Source organism: Panthera onca, chromosome B4 (genome assembly GCF_046562875.1).
Source record: "Panthera onca isolate mPanOnc1 chromosome B4, mPanOnc1 haplotype 2, whole genome shotgun sequence".
In the NCBI taxonomy this organism is placed as follows: Eukaryota; Metazoa; Chordata; class Mammalia; order Carnivora; family Felidae; genus Panthera; species Panthera onca.
This window is the reverse complement of record NC_138345.1, coordinates 68,000,247-68,027,263: the sequence shown is the minus strand read 5'-3', so window position 1 is coordinate 68,027,263 and position 27,017 is coordinate 68,000,247. Positions and strand designations below refer to the sequence as shown.

Sequence of the window (27,017 nt, the reverse complement as noted above, 5' to 3'; positions counted from 1 at the left end):
TAAATTATATTTTAGGAGCACCTGGGTGGCTCAGTTGGTTAAGTGTCCAACTTCAGTTCATGTCATGACCTCACGGTTTGTGAGATCAAGCCCTGCATTGGGCTCTGTGCTGACAGCTCAGAGCCTGGAGCCTGCTTCAGATTCTGTGTCTCTCTCTCTCTCCGCCCATCCCCTGCTTGCACTCTGTCTCTCCTCTCTCTCTCAAAAATAACATTAATTTTTGTAATAAATAAATAATAAATTACATTTTAAAAAGATAAATACTCAAAATATATCACTTTGTATACATTTTACTATTGTCAGTGCTTTAAAGATTGTTTATACATATTTTATCTGTATGGTGGAAATGCTATATAATAGTGTTCTATTGGGCACCTCTAACTCCATGTTCAATGACATCATGTTGCTAACTTGAAATCAACCATGGTGAAAATATTTACAGGGCTGAAATCAGCAAATGCTAAAACCCAGGGTTTTTTTTTTTCTTTTCCCCTGAAAAGCCAGTTGTTAAACATTTAGCAGCATACCTCAGCTTGGAATTTAGTGTATAGAAAGTTGGAAAAGTAATTATGCCCAACCAACTCCAACAACACTATTTTCCAATTTTAATTTTAACAGTGTTCCCTCAAAATTTCAATTAATGTTACCAGTATGGACAGGGAAAAGTTGAGTTTTGGTAACCTCTCTTACCCAATTGTACAATGATTGAAACTACAGAAATGTCTGAGAATATTTATCCCAAAAGATCTGTTCTTTTTCCCTATTAAGAACTGGAAAAAACAGTCAAGATACATTCAAAGGTAGTTAGATAATCCAGGTAAACAAATAGTTTATCAATTTACCTTTCCCTTCATCAAATTATAGAAATATTCCTTTATCAAATTATAGAAATGTTACATAATTCTAGCTATATATATATTTTTTAACCATCTGACTGTCCTTCCTTCTTCCACAATAATACTAAAAGATTATTATTTTTTTTTTAATTTTTTTTTCAACGTTTTTTATTTATTTTTGGGACAGAGAGAGACAGAGCATGAACGGGGGAGGGGCAGAGAGAGAGGGAGACACAGAATCGGAAACAGGTTCCAGGCTCCGAGCCATCAGCCCAGAGCCTGACGCGGGGCTTGAACTCACAGACCGCGAGATCGTGACCTGGCTGAAGTTGGACGCTTAACCGACTGCGCCACCCAGGTGCCCAAAGATTATTTTTTAATATTTCTTTATTTTTGAGAGAGAAAGAGAAAGAAAGCACAGAGAAGTAGCAGAGAGAGAGGAAGAGAGAATCCCAAGCAGGCTCCACACTGTCAGCACAAATCCAGAGGTAGGGCTCGATCCCACAAACGGTGAGATTATGACCTGAGCTGAAATCAAGAGTCAAACACTCAAATGATAGATCCACCCAGGCACCCCAAAAGATTTTTTAAATGATAAAAATTTGCATATATACCATACGTTCCAGATGTGCATTTTTGCTATAGTTGAATAGATTATTAAGGTAGCCACCTAAAAATATATAACAAAAATTTAAGTGTAGTGTAATGGTTTAAAAGAGTAAGATAGAGGGGTGCCTGGGTGTGTCAAGTAAAGAATCCAACATCAGCTCAGGTCATGATCTCAAGGTTGGTGAGTTCTAGCTCCACATCGGGCTCTGTGCTGACAGCTCAGATCCTGGAACCTACTTCTGATTCTGTGTCTCCCTTTCCCTCTAACTCTTCACCAGCTCTCTCTCTCTCTCTTACTTATTTATTTATTTATTTATTTATTTATTTATTTATTTAAATGTTTGTTTATTTTTGAGAGAGAGAGAGAGAAAATAAGCATTACAGATTTGACTTGAAAAATATATAGGGATAGAGAATGATAATGAGATTCTGCCAGTGTATGAGAAGGATGCTGGGAGGTCCATTCCTAGTCAGTCTCAACTAGAATCTTTAAATCCCTCCTTTAAATTAAATTAAAATAACTTTAAATTAAAGTCAGTCTTAACTAGAATCTTTAAATCCACTTATCGGACTACCTCAGAATCTTTGAAATTGATATGCTTTTATTTGGGTACAGCAGAAAGCTTCAACTTCCTAAGAGAGTGGCACTAGCTTTTGGACAGATTCGCACCATCTTTAGGTTTTCTTAAGCTAGCTGTTTGGAAATATCTAACATCAGAGTTCTGCTAGAACTCTGTACATTCATATCTCAAACGCTACTATAGTTAAAGTCTTTATCCTACCCTTTAAAATACCTTAAATTAGTTGTGAATTAAATTTAACCAAAGTGGCAATAAAGCCTCCATCTGGATCTACTATAAATTACATTGACTCAGATGTCCAGACTGGTGACCTGAAAGAAGGAGCATGCTTTGTCCTGGTGATAAATATTATTACTTTAGTCCTTATTTTCCTTTTACACACAACCTACAATATACAATAAAAAACTATTGTGGGATATCAAAAGAGACAAGAAACTGTGTCCCATATCAAGAGAGTAAAGAGTAAAGTAGGAGTAGATTCAATAATATAGGGACATAGAATATTTTAAGATTGGAGAATGTTTGAGGAGATGAGACTTTAAAATGTATTTTATAGTCACTTAAAAATAAGGTGGACCTGGCTGGCTTAGTTATTAGAGCATGTGGCTCTTGACCTTGGGGCCATGAGCTCAAGACCCATGTTAGGAGCAGAGATTACTTAAATAAACTGAAAAAAAAATGTATATTGTAGTCAAATGGTGAAGATAAATAAACTGAGTCTGAAAGGAGACACTGTAAGCATAAAGAAGCAAGAAGACCAAGAAGAAGTCCACCTTCTCCGCCAGATGTTGACGAAGGACCTGGAGGAGTCACAGGGCAGCGAGTCCTGGGAGGCCCTGTGAGCCACTGAGCTCAGGGTCCAGCTGGCAGAAGGAGCAGGAGCTAGCCCGAGCCAAAGAAGCCTCGCAGGCCATGAAAGCCGATCGGAAGCGCCTGAGGGGCGAGAAGACCGACCTGGTGAGCCAGATGCAGCAGCTGAACACCACGCTGGAGAGCTGCAAAGGAGCAGCTGTGAGACCATCTGCAACCAGCAGCAGCACCGCAAGAGCAACCCAAGGCACACTACAGAGCAGAGGTCCTGGCTTCCCCTGTGAGCCATGGGTGCTGTGCTGAGCATTTCAGTGGCACTGTGGCTATCCTGGGCTTTAATGGCCAGCACGTCTCCTGTCTTTCAGTGAGTCATCAACTTTTACAAATGTGCTTTTACTTGAAAATAAAATTTCCACAGAGATCCAAAAAAGGGGAAAAAAAAAAAAAAAAAGAAGAAGCAAGAAGAGATCAAAGACTTATCTGAGTTTGCTGACTGATTCTACGTGGGGGATAGAAGAAGCAATGTTGGGAATAATATCAAGGTTTCTACCTTAAAAAATCAGTGGGCGTTGACAACAGCCAAAACTGATTATCCAAAAATGACAGAAAACAGTGAAGTACATATGTCTACTTCACCTCCCCTTTCGTGACTCCTCAGTGTCCTGTCCAATCTCTAATAACCAGAACATCCCTTTATTTGAATACTAGGACAGCATACTCTCCTGGTTCCTTCCTTCCTTCTCTAGCATTTATCTCTCATTATCAGCTCATGTATTTCGCCTTAACTATCTGTAGCCCTAAAGATTTCTCTCTCCTGCCCTATTCCCACCTCCCATCTCCATTTCTCATTTTGTGCTCTCCCTGAGTAGTCTCATCCACTCTCATAACTCAGCAGATAATGTGTAATGAATTCAAGCTTATATCTCTAGCTAAAAGATCTTTTCTGAACACCAGGTCCATCAGCCCGCTTATATGCTTCATGTTTATCCTTGGATATCTCATAATCCTCTTCAAACTCAGGCAGTTCACAAATGAAATCAACTTATTTTCTCTAAATTTGGTTTTCCTTTTTACCTCTCTATGCTAGAAAATGGTACCACCATCCACTCATCTGCTCATGCCAGAAGCTGAGATCTCATCTTTCAATACTTGAAAGATCATATATATGGTCATGAACTCCAACTGTGTCTCTAGGCAAGATATCTCTTCTGAAGTTTAGACACATAAGCTTTATATTTCTACTTGGTTCTATCACTCTGAAATAACTAGACTCTCAATATTGTTTTCCAAAGTGGGTTGCCTTCCAGGCCTTCCTATCCTGGTGAATGGCACCACCCTACACTATGTACTCATGCCTAAAGTCTATGGCTGCACCTCTCTTTTCTACCTCCTAATTATACACTGAATTCATCTATTTTTTTCTATCTTTATTGTCAATAACCAAGGCCAAACTATCATCATCTCTGGCTTAGACTACTGAAATAGGTGTTCTCCCCAGATCCACTCTTGTGCCTGCTAATCCATATGAAATAGCTTATGAGACCACCTAAAAGAATCTTTTAAAATGCAAATGTCATCATGTTGTTTACTGGCATAAAAACATTCAGTGTTTTCCACTACAATGAAGATAATATTGAAAATCTTCAGCATTGCATATAATGTCCTACAGCCCCCTAACTAATCCCCTGGCTTCAACTGTTCTCTTTTCCCCTCAGGTCATCTCTCTGTTTCTTCCTAACTTCAAGAAGTTATTCCCCTTCTGCTGGGAATGATTTTTCTCCAAATATTTGCTTAGCTAATTGACTCATCTTTCAGGCTCTATCTTTTAGTTAACCCCTTGAAAAGGATATAGTTCCTTCTGTGATTCATTCTCACAATACTCAGTAACTTTCCTTTACAGCTGACCCAAATTGTAATTAATTATGCATTTAATCCCTAATTTTCCAGTATAATGTAATTTTCACTTCAGTAAAGACCATATTTGTCTCATTTGCCTTTCATTTATCATAGGTCTGGTGTTCATCCCTGTGACTGGCACATAGATGATATTTGCTGAACGCATGGATGAATGAATCAATGGCACACAGTGTATGCTTGAATCAGAGGATCTGATTCTTTAGGTCGGAATTATCAGTCACTGTGATAGAGCTAACCAGACAGAACTGAGCTGCCTGCCTTTGAATAAATAGTTCAATTCCAACTTCAGATCTTTGGCTAAGAAAACTTGTGTATTAAACTTTTCTTAAAAATTCTGTACTACTTGTCTCTGTCCCAGGATTTTGCCTCCCTAGCTTGTCAAACCTGTACAGGTCAATAGACTTTGACCTGTGTTTACCCATGCTGGACAATCTGCTCTGACTTGGTGTTCAAATTCATTTGTTCTTAAGTGGTAAAGTTTTATTCTCTCCACAACCCTACCTACACCCTGACCTACTTGAATTCTCAGTTGTCTTCTATTTCCAGCCTAAGACAGAACACTCATTAACTGTTATTAATTCTAATAACTCTAGCTATTGTTTTCATTTTGTTTTCTCCTGGGAGAGTCTCTTCAGCCCTTTGAGAATTTTCTTAGCTGGCTCATAAACTTCTGGTAGTTTAAAACTAATGTGTTCAAATCTAGTATAGAAATGATTGCCAGAGATGTGAAAAAAACCCTAATGTCTTTAGCTTTTCTGACTTCTAGTTTCCAAAGTGTGATCTATTTCTGTACTCTTAATAACTAAACTATCACTTTCCTCCTTCATAAAAACTCAGAAATCTCAACTGGTAAATAAGCTTTTTAATATTTTTTTAATTTAATAATTTCATAAATAATGCTTAAAAGTAAAAGATTATTGTTACAAAAAGAAAAATTTAAGAGTGTTTTACTCCTATCTTGTATTAATATTTTCAACTATATCTTCCTTGCCTCCCCAATGAGTTGTAAAGAGAGAGACGCAGGTAAAAGAATAAGTTTTCATTTCTTACATCCTGGTGTTTAGTTCTGTGTTTTATACTTGCTGTTTTTCCATAACCAAATAGTTAAGCTCCTAAAATCTCAATATCTTTGTCAAATAAAAATATTACTAACAATAATACTTCCATCATAGGAATACTGTGAGAATTGATTAAATGCAAGAACAGTCTAGTACCCCAATTTAGCAGGGGTTAAAAGTTGTTAGTTACTATTATTGCATAAACTCTCTGAATGCTAGCACCATGCTTTATGCTGCTGGATCATATAGATAGATAGGTAGATAGATAGATAGGTAGATAGATAGGTAGATAGCATGGGGCTTACATAAAATAAGTTTATAATAAATGCTTACTGATTGATCAATAAATTCAACCAGACTTTCTTAGTACTTCTGCTTTGTCAGGTCTTAATGACTCAGAAAATACTATCTCCCACTAGGAAAGTCATTCATTAAAAACACAAGGGTTACTTTCTGCCAAAAATGATACAAACACATTAAAGTGTTTACTGATTAAAAAAATTTTTTTTTTACTAACTCCTTAATGCTGAGAGGAAAAAACCTTCTTACCAGGGATTTAAAGTGATTTAAATATTGAACATAACATGAACCTATTTTATATTCCAGCATGGTGAAACAGATCAACTTAGTTCAAATTCTAAGAAGGAATAGAAGTAACTACTCAATAATAGATTTTACTGTGCATACAAATGCCAAATATGTATAATATATCAAAATAGATTATAGATAATGGATAATAGGAATTTGATTACACATTATCAAATAATAATGGCTTACAAACATTGAGATTTATTTGCACCAAGCATTTTCTCTAATACTTTACATGATTTATCAAATCTAATAATTCCAGCAACCAATCTCTATGGACTTCTTTTCTTTTAGACTTCTGTATTAATTTAATTTACTGACATTTATCCATAAATAAATAAAAAGTTAGAAAATAGGTTATAATGACACTTGAGCTTATGTTCAGACTGTTTTCAGCTTCTGACTCAAAATTAGTGTGGATGGAATATGGGCTTTAATACTCTGAGCCTCTGTATTATATAGCTCCAGTAGTCCACAAGTGAACTCCTGACTTTTCTCTCAAAATTTATTTCCTCCAACTTTCCCTGTTCTATCTAGTTAATGGTACCAGTCTCTATTTATACCAGAAACCTAGATCCAAACAAACCTAATCCAAAACATCCCTTGCTTGAACTATTACAGTAACATCCTAAAGATTTTCCTGCATAATCATATCAGATACCCTACCATAGCACCTGGAAGGATACAATTTTTAGTGAAAATGTCATCATATTATTTACTGGCTTAAAATCATCCAATGTTTACCTACTGCAATTAGCATCGTATTCTATGTCTGTAATGGGACATAGCAGATCTCTATCATCACTAGTCTCATCTACTATTTTCCCCTCATTTGCTGCATTCCAATCCCACTGGTTATCCTCCTATTCTATCCTAAGGTGTGCATTCTGCACAGACTGTTCTCTTGGCCTAGAATATTTCCCCTCAACAGTTCATCAACTTCATCTTGTCTTTAAGGTTGTACCTTAAAATTCACTTCCTCTGAGGGGCACCTGGTGGCCCAATCAGTTAAGCATCCTACTGTTGATTTTGGCTCAGGTCATCATCTCAAGATCAGGGCATTGAGCCCTGCTTTGGGCTTCACGCTGAAGAGCCTGCTTAAGATTCTCTCCCTCCCTCTCCCTCTGCCATTCCCTGGCTTGCACATGCATATGCATGCCCTCTCTCCCTCCCTCTCTCTCTCTCAAAAAATTTCAGAAACTTTTTTCAAAAAATTTATTTTCCCTGGGAAATGTTCCTCTGGGAAAGCATCCTTTTAACCTTCCTCCTTTCAGGCTAGGTTAGGCATCTTGTGACTCATTCTCACAATACCTGTATTTTTTCTCCATGGCACTTATGGCAATCAGAATTACCTACTTGTATAATCGCTTATTTAATGACTAACTCTTCTGATGGCTGAGAGCACATTTGTGTCACTTACATTTTATCTCTGTTTATTGATCATTGTATTTGGCATATAGAGGATGCCAAAAATACTTTTTGAATTCATAAATGAATGAATCAGTGGTGCAATCTGTGACTGTATTAGTTACTAATTAATTGTATTAGCTATTAAGACCTGCTTCTTTAGGATGGAGAATTGGCAACTGTCATAGGGTTGTCCTAATATATCTGGGATGCTTGCTACCAAATAGTTTATAATCGACTTCAGACCTTTGGCTATATCTTCAGACCTTATATCTTTAGTTTCTCTCTAAAATACTCCTCCTTTTTCCCAGGATTTTTGCTTCCTTGCCTTACCAAGTCTGTCCTAATCTTTATTCTACTTTGATATTTGATATATATCATCTTGACCTCTTTCACTTATGCTGGGTAGCCTGACCCTGTGTCCAAACACATCTTCACTTGAATGAGAGTTTCATCATCTCCACGACCCTACTCAAGTTCTTTCCCTCAAATTTATTTTTGTCCCAGTTTCCCATACTGCATCTCAGCCCAAGACGGAACACTGATCAACCATTATTAATTCTAGTTAGCTCCAGCTTGATTTCTTCATTCTGTTTTCCTAGCGAAGCTCACCTCAGCATCACAAGACTCTTCTCTGCTGGTCCCTGTTGCTGTAGTGCAGTTCTTTTCCAACTTTACATGACATGGACCACTTGGAAAGTTCTTTTAAAACACAGTCTCCCAGGCCCCACTCTAAGAAATTCTGATATACAAAAACTGGAGTAGGGTTGCCTGGGTGGCTCAGTGGGTTAAGCATCTGACTCTTGGTTTCGGCTCAGGTCATGATCTCATGGTTCGTGGGTTCAATCCCCGCTCTATGCTATTAGCACAGAGCCTGCTTAAGATTCTGTCTCCTTCTCTCTCTGCCCCTCCCCTGCTTGCTCTCTCCCTCTCAAAAATAAATAAACAAACATTAAAAAAAATATTTTAAGCCTGGAGTAAAGCCCCCAAATTTGCATTTCTAACAGTCTCCCAGGCCACACAGAATCATACTTTGATTAGCATCACTGTAATAGTTTGAGGTAAGTTTGTTAAAGTCAGGTGGAAGTTGACTGTCAGGTTTTGAAAATGCCATGATTGCTTTACCTTTTCTAGGATCTTGTCATCACCATCTAAGCTGCCTTTCTACTTTTACTGTTTAAGCCATCAATCTCCTTCTACAGAGTCTTTCTATAACAAACATGGCTATTTGTTATCTTTTATGAATATTTAAAAACATAGTTTTATTCTGATCACAAATCATTGACCACAGTTAATATATTCTGCTTTCTATATTCTGCTCACTAATCATTGACCACAGTCAATATATTTATATCTACACATATGTATGACATGTATGTATAATATACAGAATATATATGTATAACATGCAAAATATATATGTGTAATGTATAGAATATATTTAAAGAGATTTATTTCAAGGAATTGGTTCACGTGATTATAGGTGTGTGGCTGACAAGAAATCCCTCGGTAGGCCAGAAGGCTAGAAACTTGGCAGGAGTTGATTCTGCAGACTTAAGGCAGAATTTCTTCTCTGGAAAACTTCAGTGTTTTCTCTGAAGGCCTTTCAATGATTGGATAAAATCCCCTACCTTATGGATGGTAATCTGTTTTACTTAAAGTCAGCTGATTTTAGATGCTAACTACATCTACAAAATACCTCCACAGCAACACCTAGATTAATGTTTGATTAAAAAACTGGGCACTACAGCCTAGTCCATTGGCACACAGAAAAAATAACTGCCACAACTCCTTTATATCTAGAGAAAAAAATAAAATTTTCTCTCGGTAGTTACGGATTTCTAATCCGTAGGATCTAATTCATTCTAATCCGTAGGATCTAATTCATTTCTAATCCGTAGGATCTAATTCATTCCTTTCTTCTAATTCCTCCCTCCTCATTTGTGAGACTCATTTTTCAAGTTCCATCATTTTGTGAAGCCAATTATTCATCTCCATGGGAAGTACTTTCTTTTCGCTGTTCTCATAGTTATTGTAACTTTCCCGTATCCTTCTGTGTTGTAATCCTCTGTACATGAAATAATTTTTCTCTGTTTGTTGAGAGCTCCTTGGTTGGGGGAACTTTCTTTTTATTTCTATCTCCCACACAGACTTTTCATCATGGTGCTCAAAAGACAAGTTTTTAATTTTTATTAAATTATCTCCCAGCAAAAAATTTCAAATAATGGCTGTATCAATGATATAAAATTTAAGTCACTTCACTGGAAGGAACAACATTTTAATAGCGTAACACACTGGCAAACTGTGCATTTCCAGTTTAAATAATGTTATGATTTACTAAAAAATAAAACATTTAACATATAAGACATTTTGGCAACATACCATGTGGGTAAAGTACCAGGTGGACATATTCTTTAATGACAATATTATGAGTTCAGTTTTATTTAAATTATATATTTTCTCACTCTCATTCAAGAAAAAAAAAGGGCAGTTATTCATTTTCAAATTCAAGGGGCAGAGTATAAAACAGCAGGAACTCAGGCAATTCAGCAATCCATCTATCTTGAGAGGAATAAAACACTATTCCACTCTGTACTGGCTGGCACAACTCTTCACCAACAATCCCCCATTTAGATATAAAAACAAACTGGCCTTTGTATTTTGTTTATGCTGTCACCGGGGCATTGCTCTCAAAGCACTTCAGCAATACAAAAATAATGTTGCTGTCTCTCACAGGCTAAGCTAAAAAATACTCACAAAAAGTGCTGCTCAAAGAGCATATTTATCTCAGTTGGTTTCTACATTGTGCAATGATACAGACATTAAACTAAATTTATTATTTTTGTCAAGACAGTGAACATTTTCTCATTTTACATACCTGTAGGTAAAATCCTGAATTGTTGAACTTATTAGGTATGTATAAGAAAAATGATCTAAATTTACCCATATGAAATTCCTCCCTACTCCTCTCCCATTCAGTGTTTAAATTTGTAACCTAATAGGGAGAGATGTGAACAGATGCAATAATGTATTATAGGTACAATGATGAGAATAAGTACTGAGTTCAGAGGAAGCAGAAAGGATAACTGTATAATCGACCTGAGAAGGTGAGGAAGAAGGTCAGGAAAGGTTTCATTCAGTTGAGCACTGGACAAGAGTAGATATTTTCCAAACGGATAAGATGGAGAACAGAGGAGTTATTCCAGGAAGAGAAGGCCACTTAAGAGCACTGAGGAATGACCCAGCCTGGCACATGCTGTTTAAAGAACCACACGGAATGAAGTATACCTTAGAGTGGACGAGAAAGGCACTCCTTTCACCCCACGAGTATCAGATTTTATGTCCAAGTCCAACGTGCTTCATGATCTGGTTTCATGTTATCTATATAACCTAAATTTATTCACACAGTAGGTGCTCAATAAATATTTACTTAATGAATACATAAATGAATAACATTTCCTAAGAATCCAGATGCAAGAAACATTGCCATGGTTTATAGAGAATAAAAACAAACAACTATAACTTAAGAAATAAAGCAAAAACAAAAGCAGTTAAGACCTCATTACTGAGAAATATGACAATTAACTGTAAATCAAGATAGAAAGTAATTAAGGGGTACCTGGGTGACTGTCAGTTAAGTCTCTTACTTCAGCTCAGATCATGATCTCACAGTTTGTGAGTTCGAGTCCTTCATTTGGGCTCTTTGCCGATAGCTCAGAGCCTGGAGGCTGCTTCAGGTTCTGTGTCTCCCTCTCTCTCTGCCCCTCTCCCATTTGTTCTCTCTCTCTCTCTCTCTCTCTCTCAAAAACAATTAAAAACATTAAAAACTTGGGGTGCCTGGGTGGCTCAGTCGGTTGAGCGTCCGACTTCAGTTCAGGTCACGATCTCGCGGTCCGTGAGTTCGAGCCCCGCGTCGGGCTCTGGGCTGATGGCTCAGAGCCTGGAGCCTGCTTCTGATTCTGTGTCTCCCTCTCTCTCTGCCCCTCCCCCGTTCATGCTCTGTCTCTCTCTGTCTCAAAAATAAATAAATGTTAAAAAAAATTTTAATAAAAAATATTAAAAACTTGTTTAAAAAGATAGAAAATAATGTGGAGGAGGTCTCTGGAAATTAAGAATATATTGTTTCCATTGTTCCATAGGTAAGCTGGTTTCTCATGCTGTCTAGGCTTACTCTATTCATTCCTACTTTGTGTTTGGATTTACAGTATTTTACCTTTTCTACCTATTTGATTATTTCAAGTTCCTTTGTTTACATACCCAGATTTTACCTATCGCAAAGAAAAGAGGAGAAAGAGAAATGCTGGTGATTAAATGTCTTAGTTCCTTTTTTGCCAAGCATTCTAAGTATTTTATATAAAACATCTTATTTAATCCTCACAGCTTTTAAAGTGAGTAAAGTAGACATTGTCTCCTTGTTTCACCCCTATGGCTATGTGTGATTCAAAGAGGTTAAGTAAGATTCTTCCAAAAATAAAAAGAGTGAGTGGAGGAGTTGCATGCTCAGCCCAGCTCTGTCTCCTCTTTCCTGAGCTCAGCTCACGTTATCTTTTAGAGGAATCATTCCCTTAGGCCACCATCCTCTGAATTCCTAAGGTCAGCATGCTACACCCTAACAGGTAATTATTTTCTAATACTTCTGCAAGGTGAATTCTATCCTCTTGCATGGATTATGAGATCTTTGATGAATAGAATCACATTTTATGTTCTTATGCATCACCCATAAAACCCCATAGAGTGCTGATCACATAGCAAGTGACTTGAACCATCTGTGGACTGATTAGGCTGTATCTGCAGGAATTTCATCCCTTATTTTGCTTTAATATAACACTCTCCCTTCCCGAATGAATCATCAACTATTGTCCGTGCTCAGTGGGAACATATAGGTTGGTTGTTTTTTAATATATAGTATGTATGCATTCAGAGTCAATTCTTATATATCTTAACAAAGTGGTATCTGTACTACCTTGTAGTTGTACTACTAATGGTCTATGAACATGCACAAGCTACCTATTTCACAGGCATTTTATGAAGCTTAAAAATGATTATGTATGTAAATGAATGATAGAGGCTTTAGAGCAATGAAATATAGGTTTATGTTTATAATATTTAAAGAAATAATCTACTTGTGTTTCTTAGTTCCTACCAAATTTATCCCTGAGCTAATCTGACAATTGAGTTGATGTCCCTGTTTCAAATGAAAACAAAATGAAATCAGTGCCATATGTATTTTAATTGAGCTGGTAGAGAAAATGGCCCAACTTTGGTCACAAAGAGCATTTTAGTAAGTGAGACGGGCGGAATTTCACACTACAATAGAGAATTTGGATGTATTGAGAGGTAATAAAGGTGAGCCATACAACCACCTGTAATTACTGCTAGAATACGGTGATAAACCATTTCTGGAGGCAGTACAATGACATAGGTTAGGCAAAATCAAAGGTAACTGATGCCATCTTAAAAGTGATCACCTTTTCATGTGTTAAAATGTAAACAGGAACCAATTGATAAATTACATACATACCATATGCATCAATGTGTACAAATGATTCAAATTTGTCAAATATGGCACTTAGGGTAGGAAATTAGATCTAACTGCAATAAGTATTAAACATTGCTGTAATAATACAAAATAAAAACTTGAGAAAAATGCTCCTCCCTAACCTTAGCCATAGAGTAGTGGAAAGCCTCTCTCATCCGTTGTGTCTAAAAGAAAAAGGCAGGGATTCTGTGGAGGTAAAGGCTACCTGAGAATAAAGGCTCAGCCCCTAATTGCTGCAAAACAGCCTCTCTCAAATTTGAGTGAAGGCATTTTTTGGGCAACAGGCAGAACTGGTTTTATGGGATCTTTTAAGGGAAAAAGAATTAACAGAAGCTTCAGTAATAGAGCTGCAGAGAAGAATTTATGGTGAAATAAGAGATTCCTACTGCTCCCCCTCCTCTGTTGGGTGGTGGCAGGGGTAGGAGAGGTAAACAGAAAACTCACCCTTGAGGTTTGTGAGGGATTTTGAATGTGCGATGCTGGCTCTCCTTTCCTGCTTGCAGGTTAACCGAACAGAAGAAAGCCAGGTATTTCCAGTGCCACTAGGACCTGGGGACTGAACTGCTACAAGGTGGCCAAGAGGCACAAACTTTTCTTCCTGAAAAAGGCAAAGTCCACTCTAGTTTTCTAGGTGACTCAGTGATGCACAGAGAAAACTGTGAGTTTCCTATGAGTTTAGGGAGTCCACAGACCATGAATGGAAGTTCTGACCTAGGGATCAAGTCTTATAAGAGATATCCTGGCAGAATGAAGGGATAGTACTAGAATGGTGATAACAGCTCACTTGGCCTAAGAGAGGAATGTGGCTTCCTATCCAGTAAGACTGTCTCCCTCAAAAAGCTGCTAGGGAGATTCACTGGCTCCTCCAGTTCATCTGTGTTACCGTTAGAGGCAGCAAAGGGCACCAACTGGACCTGTCAAGTGCCAAAGACCAACCAATTGTGGGCCTCAACAGCAGAAATGATACGTATCACACAAGTCTTTCATGTCCTGGAATTTCTAGCTGTGAAAGAACCTCAGAACCTGAGAAAAGTGCCACTCTCTTTCTGCTTTATGAACACAATGTAATCGACACTAGCTTCATTCACAGCTGGTGAACTGTGGTGCTGCATATAACACTTTTCTCTCTTCCCAAATGTACAACTGGTGTCCAGTCAGATCCTTACTACCCCATATTTATAGAATTCTACTTCAAGTGTAAAGAGGACATTTTGTATTTATTTCTGAAATATTTTATCTTGTTGGTTTGAACTCGGTATTATAATTGTAATCGGTTCAAATGCTGATTCTGTCATCTAAAATATTAGCTACTGGGTTAAATTATGACAGTTAGTTGTTACATTTAACTTTTATTTTCCCAGGTTTCCAATACACTATGTAGAATATAATTAAGCTACCACTTTCATTGTATAAACCTAGAATTCCCGCTCTGATACCAAATCTACCAAAGGGTAAGATGGAAAAAATATAGATGTGGTCATAGGCGCCAGGCAATAAATAAAACCCTAGCAAATCAAGCTCCAGAACGACTTAAATGAATACTCCTTTGGGTAAAAGGATGGTTTATGTTAGGAAAACTATTGATCGATTATAACACCATGATAAGGAGAGATTAACGTGGACCTGGAGCAGAGAGATCAATTAAGCAGAATACAAGGGAACATGAAGCCCCCAGACTCACACAATAGATTAAGTACCTGTAATTGACAATAGCCTTGGGCAGCAAAGTGTGAACTGCAAAATAACAGCTGTCTACAAGTCATGGATCTGTGGAGCTATTTCAAGTTTAGATGGACCAAGCAATGTTAAAGTAGTAAATATCAAGAGTGTATTATATAAAAAGTCAGAATCTTACAAATTTTCATAGGCTATGTTCTGAAAAAATATACACAAATATGGGACTATTTAAAGCATGTTAAAATAAAAATTATTTTTAAGTGAAACATTAGAAAAAGAATTTATGTAGCCAGGAGAAATGGCCAAATTATATAAGGTATAACGTTAAAGTGATGTTTTTTTGAAGAATTTGTGACAATGGAAAGTTTCAAAAATCAGCACAAGATGAAGTGAAAACAATGAATGTTAAAAATTAGGTACATATGACTTCAAAATATCTCAAGATGTTAATAAAAGCTTATCTCGGACATTTGACACTATGAGTTATTGCTCTCATTTTCCAAATTTTTTCAAAATAAGTGCATTTTTAAGTTAAATCACTCCTATTAGACACATGTTTTCTCTAATTGTTATAAAGATCTTTTAATTGCCACCCCATTTTGTCACATGAGGAGCAATTAAATGGCTTGCCTATACTCTTACAGGTGTCAGTGGAGATCTAAAATTCAAATTTAAGTTTTTTTAGATACTTTCCACTGCAATACATACAAATATATTCTTGCCTCACCATTTCTGAGAAAGAACTCCATCATTTCAAGTGTTCATGATAATTTCTAAGAAATTTAAGTGTTATTGACAGGTGATTCAGTAATCAAAATGCAAATATATGGATTAGAATTTCATCTCCTTTCATTGCCAAGTTTCTGCTCAGAATAATAACATAAGTATGACAGCCGAAAATCATACCAGGAAATTTAAAAAGCTGATTATGTTATCTACATATGGAAAAATCAATCTCAAAGTAATCACTAAATCAATAATTACATAGCAATTAATATTTATCTATAGGGCATTGTGCTGAATAATCTATGGAGGTTTTAATTTTTTTTTTTAATGTTTTACTTATTTTTGAGACAGAGAGAGACAGAGCATGAACGGGGGAGGGGCAGAGAGAGAGGGAGACACAGAATCAGAAGCATGCTCCAGGCTCTGAGCCATCAGCCCAGAGCCCGACGCGGGGCTCGAACTCATGGACCATGAGATCGTGACCTGAGCTGAAGTCGGACGCTCAACCGACCGAGCCACCCAGGCGCCCCTATGGAGGTTTTAAAGATGCACAAGATATGGGACACCTGGGGGGCTCAGTGAGTTAAGCATCTGACTTCGGCTCAGCTCATGATCTCACAGTTCATGGGTTTGAGCCCCGTGTCCGGCTCTGTGCTGACAGCTCAGAGCCTGGAGCCTGCTTCAGATTCTGTGTCTCCATCTTTCTGGCCCTCCCCTGCTCGCTTTCTGTCTCTCTCTCAAAAATAAACAAACATTAAAAAAAAAAACAATTTTAAAGATGCACAAGATATAATTCTTTTCCCTTAAATGTTTTGTAATCTCATTTGGGATATCTATATATAGATATAGATATAGATATAGATATAGATATAGATATATAGATATAGATTTTTTCTTTCTTCATATATATATATATATATATATATATGAAGAAAGAAAAAAACAATAAAGGTTTAGACTAAAATTTAAGAATACAAACAAAGGAGTAAATTAAAATGTATTAACACCTCTACTATGTAATGGGTACTGATAGGTGCTTTATATATGTCACCTCATTAATTCTCATGACATAACTCATGAGGCAGAACCTAAAAGGAAGAGAAGCTTCTCTAGTGAACTTAAAAAATCATCTAGAAAGAACTTTTTAAAGAGTCATTTTATTTGTCCCTAGTAGATACCTATTTCCCTTGAGAAGTTAACAATAGGACCTTTTATGATCTGCTAAATTATGGCTCACTCCTCTATGAGAGGGTCACTGAATAGACTTTCCAAGAGGTTATTTGGGGTTGGGGAATGATCCTTTTGTGACTTAACATTATTGGAACCTCTTTGAAGGATTCCTGTTCCTGTTTGAGGTTGTGGGCAGGAAAGGATACCAGGACCCTCAAAGAGATCACCATGAGGTGAGGGAGAGCATGGCCATGACCCAAGCTTAGAACCACGGTTTAGATATTCCTGAGGAAAGGCTGAGGCTGGCAAACTTTCTCCTTTCCTGGCCATGGTATGAAAGTGGACATTACAGGAACAATGCCTGAGGTTCTTCTAGCTGACAGATGGAATTATGAAGCCCAAGAGAGTGCAGAAATTTGTTTCGGGCAGGACATCCCAGTAGCGGTGCAAAATCATCAGCTGGACTGAGCCGGGGAACCAGTTTTCTATAGCATCTCTGTGTGTAGGGACAGAAAGCAGCAGATGGACTTTGTTCTTTCTGCTTGGGATTTGGAAGCAGGGCAGCCCATATTTGATGGAATAGTCCTCTGGGAATCTTGGGCAATGGAAGTGGGTGTGGAAAGGACCTCAAGATGCAGACATTGGGCTTCCTGCTAATACAGGCATGCCAACTTAGAGTTATATAAAAAAATAAATAAATAAAAGAGACATGACTGCATTTGATGTCCACTTTTTTGTTTGTTTGTTTTATTATGGTGATATAAAGGTTCAGAGAAGATATATACTTTGAGGTATCATAGCTATTATTGCAAAGCTAGGATTGAAATGAATTCTGTTTGACACTAATATTTTGTCCTCTACAAAAGAAATGTCATAAGAAATTATGGATTTTCCAGATATAACTATATATCTAGTAAGATCCAGTAAATAATTATTCACTAATAATTAGTAAAATGTTTCTTAAACTCCAGATAAATGGCACTGTGCAACTCAGAAAGAAAATAAAGCTTATGTTTTCATTATGAAAAGTTACAGTCATTTTATTTTATTCTTCATCGAATCTCAGACACTAAATCCCCTGTGCCGTCTTGGATTTCCTTTTATTGAATAAGGAGTTCTTGTTCTGATGAAATGGAATAGAAAGTCATGAGATTTTCCTACATTAGTCATGCTTGAAAAATAAAGCAATAGCTTTTAATATGTATTCTATAATTCATTCTAATATAATTGATGAGGAACTCAAGTTATTAAACATCCAAAATAATTCAGATGTGTTAACAGAAATAACAATAAGGAGAGTCTGCCAAGATGTACTGCAATAAATAGGCTTTAATGACACTGAGAGATACACTAGGGCTCTACAACTTTTCCCAGTGTTCAGAAAATGCCAAACAGAATAGTGAGCACAAATTTGGTGCTAAACAAATTACTTTTCATTGATGATAGCCACTAAGTCCTATATGAACTGTAGCATTTAGGGAGAGTCCACAGAATTGTTGAAAAATCATATAGCATAAAGGTTATAGGGGCGCCTGGGTGGCTCAGTCGGTTAAGCATCGGGCTTCGGCTCAGGTCATGATTTCACGGTCCGTGGGTTCGAGCCCCGCGTCGGGCTCTGTGCTGACGGCTCAGAGCCTGGAGCCTACTTCGGGTTCTGTGTCTCCCTTTCTCTCTGCCCCTCCCCTGCTCATATTCTGTCTCTCTCTGTCTCAAAAATAAATAAAAACATTTAAAAAAATTAAAAGTTATAAAGATGTAAAGGATTTTAAATGACAAATGAGAGAAGTCACCTTACAAGTAATGATAATGGTATGGCTATACTCATAACTTATAATTGATACAAAATTGATATAAATAGATACTACGACAGAAGGATAGATTTTTTTTTAATATCCCTAGTGCCTAGAGTAGAATCTGGGATATAGGGAGCATCACAGTGAGCTGATAAGGGATATCTGTTGAATTAATGGGTAGTTAAAAATATCATACATTTATTTATGCTCATATTTGTTAGATATTAGAAATGTTACACAGTATTTAAAAGTTGAGTGAAGAGGGGTGCCTGGGTGGCCCAATCGGTTAAGCAGCCAACTTCGACTCAGGTCATGATCTCGATTTGTGAGTTCAAACCCCACGTCAGGATCTGTGCTGACAGCTCAGAGCCTGGAGCCTGCGTTGGATTCTAGGTCTCCTTCTACCTCTCTTCCCCTCCCCTGCTTGCACTCTGTCTGTCTCTCTCAAAAATAAATAAACATTAAAAAAAAATGAAAATAAGTAAGAGCTGAGTGAAGAAATGCAAAGAAGGCCTTCACAATAACATATAATTGGAAGCTAAAAGTAGGTAGAATGAGGTAGAAGCTGTTCCCAGAGAAAGGGAATCTTCCAAATAGATCCCATATCCCCAAAGTTCTGGCTTCCATTTTAGCTATTTAGAAGTCAACCGTTAACCTAACTGCCCTTCCTTTAGCAGTTGTTTTTCTAACTCCTGCCAATTCTTCTTTATTGTTGGGATTTTGTGCTTTAATTTTTATGTGTTCAGATGTAATTTTCTTGTAATTTATGCTCTTTCAGTTTCCTTGGACTTTCAGGATATGACAATTAAGTATTTTTCAACAATTCTAGAAAATTCTCTGCAATTGCTTCTTCAAATATTTCCTTTTCCTTATTTCTATTTTCTCCATTGAGAATACCAATTACATACATTATATCTTTATTCTGCTCATCATCCATTCCATGGTCTATTTTCTCTCTGGTAAATTCTACCTTTTTGTTTTCTCCCTATAATGTTTCTCTCTTTGATAGCCATTTCTTTGGATCACTAATTCTCTCTTTAGCTGGGTCAGTCCTACTAAACTGTTCTTTAAGTTTATAGTTTTGGTTATAACATGTTTCTATTAGATTCTTTTCCAAAACTACTTCTCATTTTACACTCTCTAGTTTCTTGCTCATATTTTCAAACATTTCTTTTTTTTTAATTTTTTTTAATGTTTATTTATTTTTGAGACAGAGAGAGACAGAGCCTGAACGGGGGAGGGTCAGAGAGAGAGGGAGACACAGAATCGGAAGCAGGCTCCAGGCTCTGAGCTGTCAGCACAGAGCCCGACACGGGGTTCAAACTCATGGACCGTGAGATCATGACCTGAGCCGAAGTCGGATGCTTAACAGACTGAGCCACCCAGGCGCCCCACAAACATTTCTTTAAATATACTTTTGATAGTTGGAATAATATCCCCCTTCCCCATCCCACCCCCCCACCGGATGCCTGTGATCTAGTCCTCGGAATCTGTGAGTATATTATTTTACATGGCAAATGGGACTTTGAAGATGTAATCAGTGTAAGCTTACTTGAGATGGTAAGATTATCCTAAAAGTCTGGATGGTCCCAGTCTAATCACATGAGTTCTTAAAAGCAGAAGAGGAAGGCAGAAAAATTGGTCAGAGAGATGAAAAGTGCAAAGGACTCAGCCCACTGTTGTTGGCTTTTGAAAGGTAAGGATGGGTCCATGAGCCAAGAAATGCAGCAGCCCCTAGAAGCCAAGAACAAACTTCAGCTTATAATCATCAATAAAAGGGGACCCAGCCCTTACAATCATAAGGATTTGAACTCAGTCAGGAATTTGAATGAGCAGGAAACTGATACTCCCATAGAGCCTCCAGAAAGGAATATATTTCTGCCACTCTTAAGTTTGAATCCATTGAGAACTATAGTGGACTTCTAATCTAGAAAACTGTAAAATAATAAATTTGTGTTGTTTTAAACCATTAAGTTTGTAGTCATTTGTTAGCAGCAGTAAAAAAATAATATGGATTTCAGTATCAGGAGTGAGGTGTTGCTGTAACAAATATCTACAACTGTGGCACTGATTTTTGATATCAGGTAGCAGGCACAGGTTAGAAGAATTCTGAGAAGCATGGCGGGGGGGGGGGGGTGGGGTGGGGAGGAAGCTGACATTTATTTGAATAGAGTGTTAGCAGAAAGAAGGGCTTTAAAGACTGTCCATGAGGGCTCAGAAGGAAGTGCAAGCATTACAGAGAAATTCTATATTTTCTCAGAAGAAAACATAAATGGTCATGAACAGACTAAACAGAAATGTAGATTTTAAGCACGCTGCTGGTTGAAGGCTCAGAGGGAAATGAAAACATGTTATTGGAAACCAGACGAAAGGAATTTTTTCCATAGTGGCACAAAACTGTGTCATGCAGTTATGTGGAAAGCAGAACTTATAAGCAATAAATTTGAATATTTAGCTGAAAAGATTTCCAAGCAAAATGTTGAAGGTGCAGGCTGATTTTTTTTTTTCTCTTTAGAGTAACATGCTAGGGGAGAGAGATAAATAAAAGGAGAAGCTGTTAAACAAAAAGGAACCAGGGCTTGAGGATTTTGGAAATGCTTAACCTATCTGTATCACAAATATGCAAAGATGCTAAAATTAAAAGATTATTTTAATGCAATTTTTATTTAAAACTAAGTGATTAGTTTTCTAATATCCTTCAGAAAAACCAAGAGAGCAAGGTATTCTGTAGCAAAAAAGACTCTTTAAAGAGATTAAGGAAGTGATCATAGACACCCTCAGCCATCTCAGCCAAAGCCAAAAATAGTGAAGAAATTTTCTTGTTAAGATCTGTTGGTGAGGCTCTTATCTAATGGGGTGAATCCTCCATAGAATCCTTCCATCCACGGAACACCCACAGAGTTCTAGAGAATTTTATACAACCAAAGATACTGCCAACTTGAACTGAAAGGGGTCAGAGTGATGTGATGTGAGAAGATCTCAACCTGCTATTGCTGGCTTTGGAAAAAAAAAAAAAAAAAAGCAGGGGAGGTGGGACCAATGCAAGGCACGAGATAACAACTGGAAGCTAGGAGAAATGCTCAATTTAGAGCCAGCAACAAAACAAGGAGATCAGTCCTACAACCACAAGGAACTGAATTCTGCCAGGAAGCCAAGTGAACAGGAAACCAATTCAATTCTCCTCTGGAGCTTCTAGAATGAAATGCATCCTGGATATACTTTGTATCTGGTGACACTCGTTTTAGATTTCTGATCTATAGAAATGTAACGTGATAAATCTGTGTGTTTTATGAGACTTAGTGTGTGGTGATTTGGTATGGAAACAATAGAAAATTAATACAGTATTAAACATATTTTTCTTCCAAATCCGCTCATTGTAGCATAATATACCTTTTAAAACTGTATCTTCTGTCATGGCTTTTCCCAGCCTTCTTTTAAATCCATTTTATTCTTTATGTTTTGTAGTTTTTGACTTGTTAACTAATTTCTCTAGAAATTTATCTTGAAAACGTTGAATTTAGATTCATGTGGCAAATTATTTCTTTTGCTTCCTCCCACCAATTGTGAATCCAGAAACATTCTAAATTATTGGATGAATATGTTGGATAACACAGGTGAATCTGCCACCAAATCCCAGTGAACGCTGACCAAAAGTTCTGAATTCTAAGGGCAAATCTGTGTCACTTCACTCAGTGTCAAAGTCTAGATAGGCAATTTTTGGATGCACCTTCTCAGTGGTGGGTTTCTTGTGCATCCTTACTCTTAGGATCCTGGTTTCCTGAGAAACCATCTATCAGATTCCAACTTGGACTAGCCCTAGACTTCACCTTGTCTCCCCAGCTTTGGCCTTGCTTTCCTCTGAGGGTTGCTGCTTTTGCTTTGTTTTTATTCTCTTTAGAGTCTTTACTTTCCTACCATCTCAGAAAAGCATTTTAAAAGAAGGATTTTGTAGTTATATTTTTACAGTTTTTCATTTAACAACTGCCAGAAAAGGAACTGTCTCCCTATTTTTTAAAACCTATCCAACTTTATTTTTATAAATTGAAATAATACATCCCATTGCTTATATAACAAAGGTTTTATTAGTTAAGTAAAACTGTTAACAAAGTGATAGCTTTCCCAGTCAGCTTCTTAATGCATTTAACAAGTAACATTCTTGATAGTACGGCTGTCAAGGAAAATCAGTAGCAAATCGCAGGCAATATGTTTCACATGTTAAATCCCTACTTGCTAAAAATAGATGGTCCATTATATGAAGACTCTCCTCCAGACTGCAATCAAAACAAAAAAAAAAAAAAAAAATCACAGTCTTTGAGAATCAAATTCTAAGAAATTCAAAGCCTACTGTTAGTTTTTGCACTAACATTAGAGTTTTCTAAAACATGATTAAGCTTAAATCCAAATTTCAGAAGTATATCTTCTTTCAGGCTTATGAAGCTCCACATTCCCTTGCTGATATTTATGAGCAGTCCTGATCCACTGAATCAGAAGTAATCCTATCCCTTTGCTTCTACGGCAAGGAATTACACTATACTATAATAACTTGTTTACATATTTGTTTTTTTTAAACTAGACTCTGAGCATCTTGAAAAGAGGAACTGTATCTATTGAAAATGTGGTAGACCCAGAATTTAACACTAAATTTAGGTCCTGAATTAATATCTGATGAATTTAACCTATGAGTGAAAATGGTTAGTAAAATGTAAGAAGTTTATAATTCTGTAGTACATATCATTTCAACTTGTCCTTTTTTTACTAATCCTAGGAAAAAACGGTTATGGTATTATAAAAAATATTATAGTATTGTAAGCCAGCCTTAATCAGACTTCATTCCAAATGAATTAATTTGTAGCCTAGGTTGAGCTTGTTCTCTTCCTTTCTCTTCCTGTTTATCATCTAATTCACATGTTTCATTACACAATGGATGTTTTCATTCTGAAATAAAAGTGATTTTAAATTGTATTTTACCTGAAGCATAATTAACAAGATAACACTCAATGAAAGGCAATCAATATTGTCAGCATTTAAAATAAATGTTTTCCAGAGTTGAGTTTTAAGTAATTTGCATTTACCTAGTTAAAAAAATCAACATTATATTGCCAAAGAAATCCCCAACAAACAAAAAGTTTACAAGTTTAGAATTAGGCATAGAAGGTCGGACTATTATCAGGTTGCATTATCTCACATGCATTTTTCAGGATTACATAGTTATATTTTATTTTTAAAATGTTCAACTGAAAATGGTGTTTAGAATATCAGCCCCCAAAAGGCATCCAAATTGGTAAGGGAGAAGTAAAACTTTCACTATTTGCAGATGACATAATACTACATATAGAAAACCTGAAGATTCCACCAAAAAAAAAAAAAAAAATTCTAGAACTGACAAATGAATTCAGTAAAGTTACAGGATACAAAATCAATGTACAGAAATCGTTTACACTCCTATACACTAATAATGAAACAAGAGAAAGAGAAATCAAGAAAACAATACCATTTACAATTACAACAAAAAGAATAAAATACTGAGGAATAAACTTAACCAAAGAGGTGACATACTTGTACTCTGAAAACTATAAAACACTGATGAGAGAAACAGAAGACAACACAAAGAAATGGAAAGACATTCCATGCACATGGAGGAAGAGCAAATGTTGTTAAAATGTGCCACCCAAAGCAACCTACAAATATAATGCAATCCCTATACAAACAGCATTTTTCACAGGACTTGAAGAATCATAAAATTTGAACGGAACCACAAAAGACCCTGAATAGTCAAAGTCAAGAAAAAGAAAAACAAAACTGGAGTCATCAAAATTCCAGAATTCAAATTATATTACAAATCTGTAGCAAACAAAACAGCATGGTACTGGCACAAAAATAGACACATATATCCATGGAACAGAAAAGAAAACCCAGAAATAAATCCACAGTTATATGGTCAATTAACCTTTGATAAAGGAGGAAAAAATACATAATGGGAGAAAGTCTCTTCAGCAAATGGTATTGGAAAATCTGGACATCTACATACATGCAAAAGAATGAAATTGGACCACTTTACCTTCTTACACCGTACACAAAAATAAGTTCAAAATGGATTAAAGACCTAAATGTGAGACCTGAGCCCGTAAAAATCCTAGAAAAGGGCACAGGTGGTAATTTTTCTGACATCAGCCATAGCAACTTCTTTCTAGAGGTCTCCTGAGGCAAGGGAAATAAAGGCAAAAGTCAACTATTGGAACTACATCAAAATAAAAAGCATCTGCACAACAAAGGAAACAATCAACAAAACTAAAAGGTAACTTATGGAATGGGAGAAGATATTTGCAAATGACATATCTGACAGAGGGTTAGTATCCAAAATATATAAAGAACTTACACAACCCAATACCCAAAAACCAAATAATCCAAATAAAAATGGGCAGGAGACACAAACGGATATTTCTCCAAAGAAGACATACAGATGGCCAACAGACACATGAAAAGATGCTCAATATCATTCATCATCAGGGAAATACAAATCAAAACTACAATGAGATATTACCTAACACCTCTCAGAATGGCTCAAATTAAAAACACAAGAAATAACAAGTGTTTGCAAAGATGTGGAGAAAAAGGAACTCTCATTCACTGTTGGTGGAAATGCAAACTGATGCAACCACTGTAGAAAAGATTATGGAGGTTCCCTAACAAGTTAAAAATAAAACTACCCTATGGTCTACTAATTGCATTACTGGATATTTACCAAAAAATACAAAACTACTAATACAAAGGGATACATGCACCCCTCTGTTTATTGTATTATTATTTGCAATAGCCAAATTAGGGAAGCAACCCTGTGTCAAACAATACATGAGTGGATAAGAAGAGGCAGGATATACATATAATGGAATATTATTCAGCCATGAAAAAGAATGAAATCTTGCCATTTGCAATGACATGGATAGAGTTAGAGACTAAGCAAAATAAGTCAGAGAAAGACAAATATCACATGATTTCACTCATATGCATAATTAAAGAAATAAAACAAACTAGCAAAGGAAAAAAAGAGAACGAGACAAACCAAGAAACACTCCTTAAGTATTGTTCTCTTAACTAGAGAACAAACTGATGGTTACCAGAGGAGAGGTGGTAGGGGAATGGGTGAAATAGGTGATGGGGATTAAGAGTACACTTATCATGATGAGCACAGAGTACTATATAGAATTGTTGAATCACTATATTATACAGCTGAAACTAACATAACATTGTATATTAACTATGCTGGAATTAAAATTAAAAACTTTTTAAAAATTTAAAAAGAAAATAAAAAATAAAGAAAAAAATCAGCCCATGTGCTTCTATTTTTATACTAATCCTTCCACAGTTATCATCCACTCTAAAGTCTCTTAAAAAATACATTTAATGATATTAGAACCCAATCTTCACCTGTTTTCTTCAGATAATTTTCTGTATCCTATAGGATACATGAATATGGGGCTCCATTGACATTTTGGATGCAAGAAAGAAAAATCAAACTTACTCTGTTGTCTAACAATATTTCCCTTTCATCAGTTTTGTAGTTTTTCTTTTTTGCTATAATAAACTTGAAACCATCTCTGCTCTTCATTCCCCTTTATTCCTTTTATCTAATCTACCATGAAGACCTGTAATATTTATTTACTTTCATGTCTTTTGGTAATAGCATGCCTCTCTGTTTCTAACGCCTCTATCAGGAGTAGGCTGTCATTTCATGCTTTAACAGGACTACATAATTTTCAATGATCCTTCCTAATTCTAGTATTTTATTGCTAATTGATTTTTTTTAACTGGTTACCCTGACCAGATTGTAGATTACTGTACTCAACTATAATAGCAAAAATCCAGATTAGTAGTTTTCGGGTAGAGGGCAATAAAGATGAAACTGGAACACTCAGTATTTATCCACCAAAATATGTCCATAAGCTCCATCTGCTCTGGCTACACGATTTTTATTACATTTTCCTCAAATGTTCTTCATTCCAACTTGTCACTCAAGCACAGTGAATATCTAGATCACCTTTCACATTTTTGTTAAGTGGCCTTCATACTGCAAAAACTTCCCTTCTCATTCTCTTCTGAATCCAAAGTTCACAAAATGCTGCTTAACTCTTACCTTCCCCAGGCAGTTTATATACTGGTAGGAAACCAAAACTTGGTGTGGTATAGACCTCAGCTGGTAACCATGCCACTCACCAGCTACATGACTCTAGACATGCCTCAGGTTTCTCATTATAAAATGATATTAACAATAATAATGAGAATAATAATACTTTGGCTTCAGAAATTTG

The 27,017-nt window shown here is 36.4% G+C and overlaps 1 protein-coding gene across 5 annotated transcripts in view; it reads right to left on the bottom strand.

Annotated features, from left to right (window-relative positions):
* Nucleotides 1–27,017, bottom strand: part of CNTN1 (contactin 1) — a 362,253-nt gene that overhangs the window by 250,106 nt on the left and 85,130 nt on the right. The gene's annotated exons all lie outside the window — the stretch shown is intronic.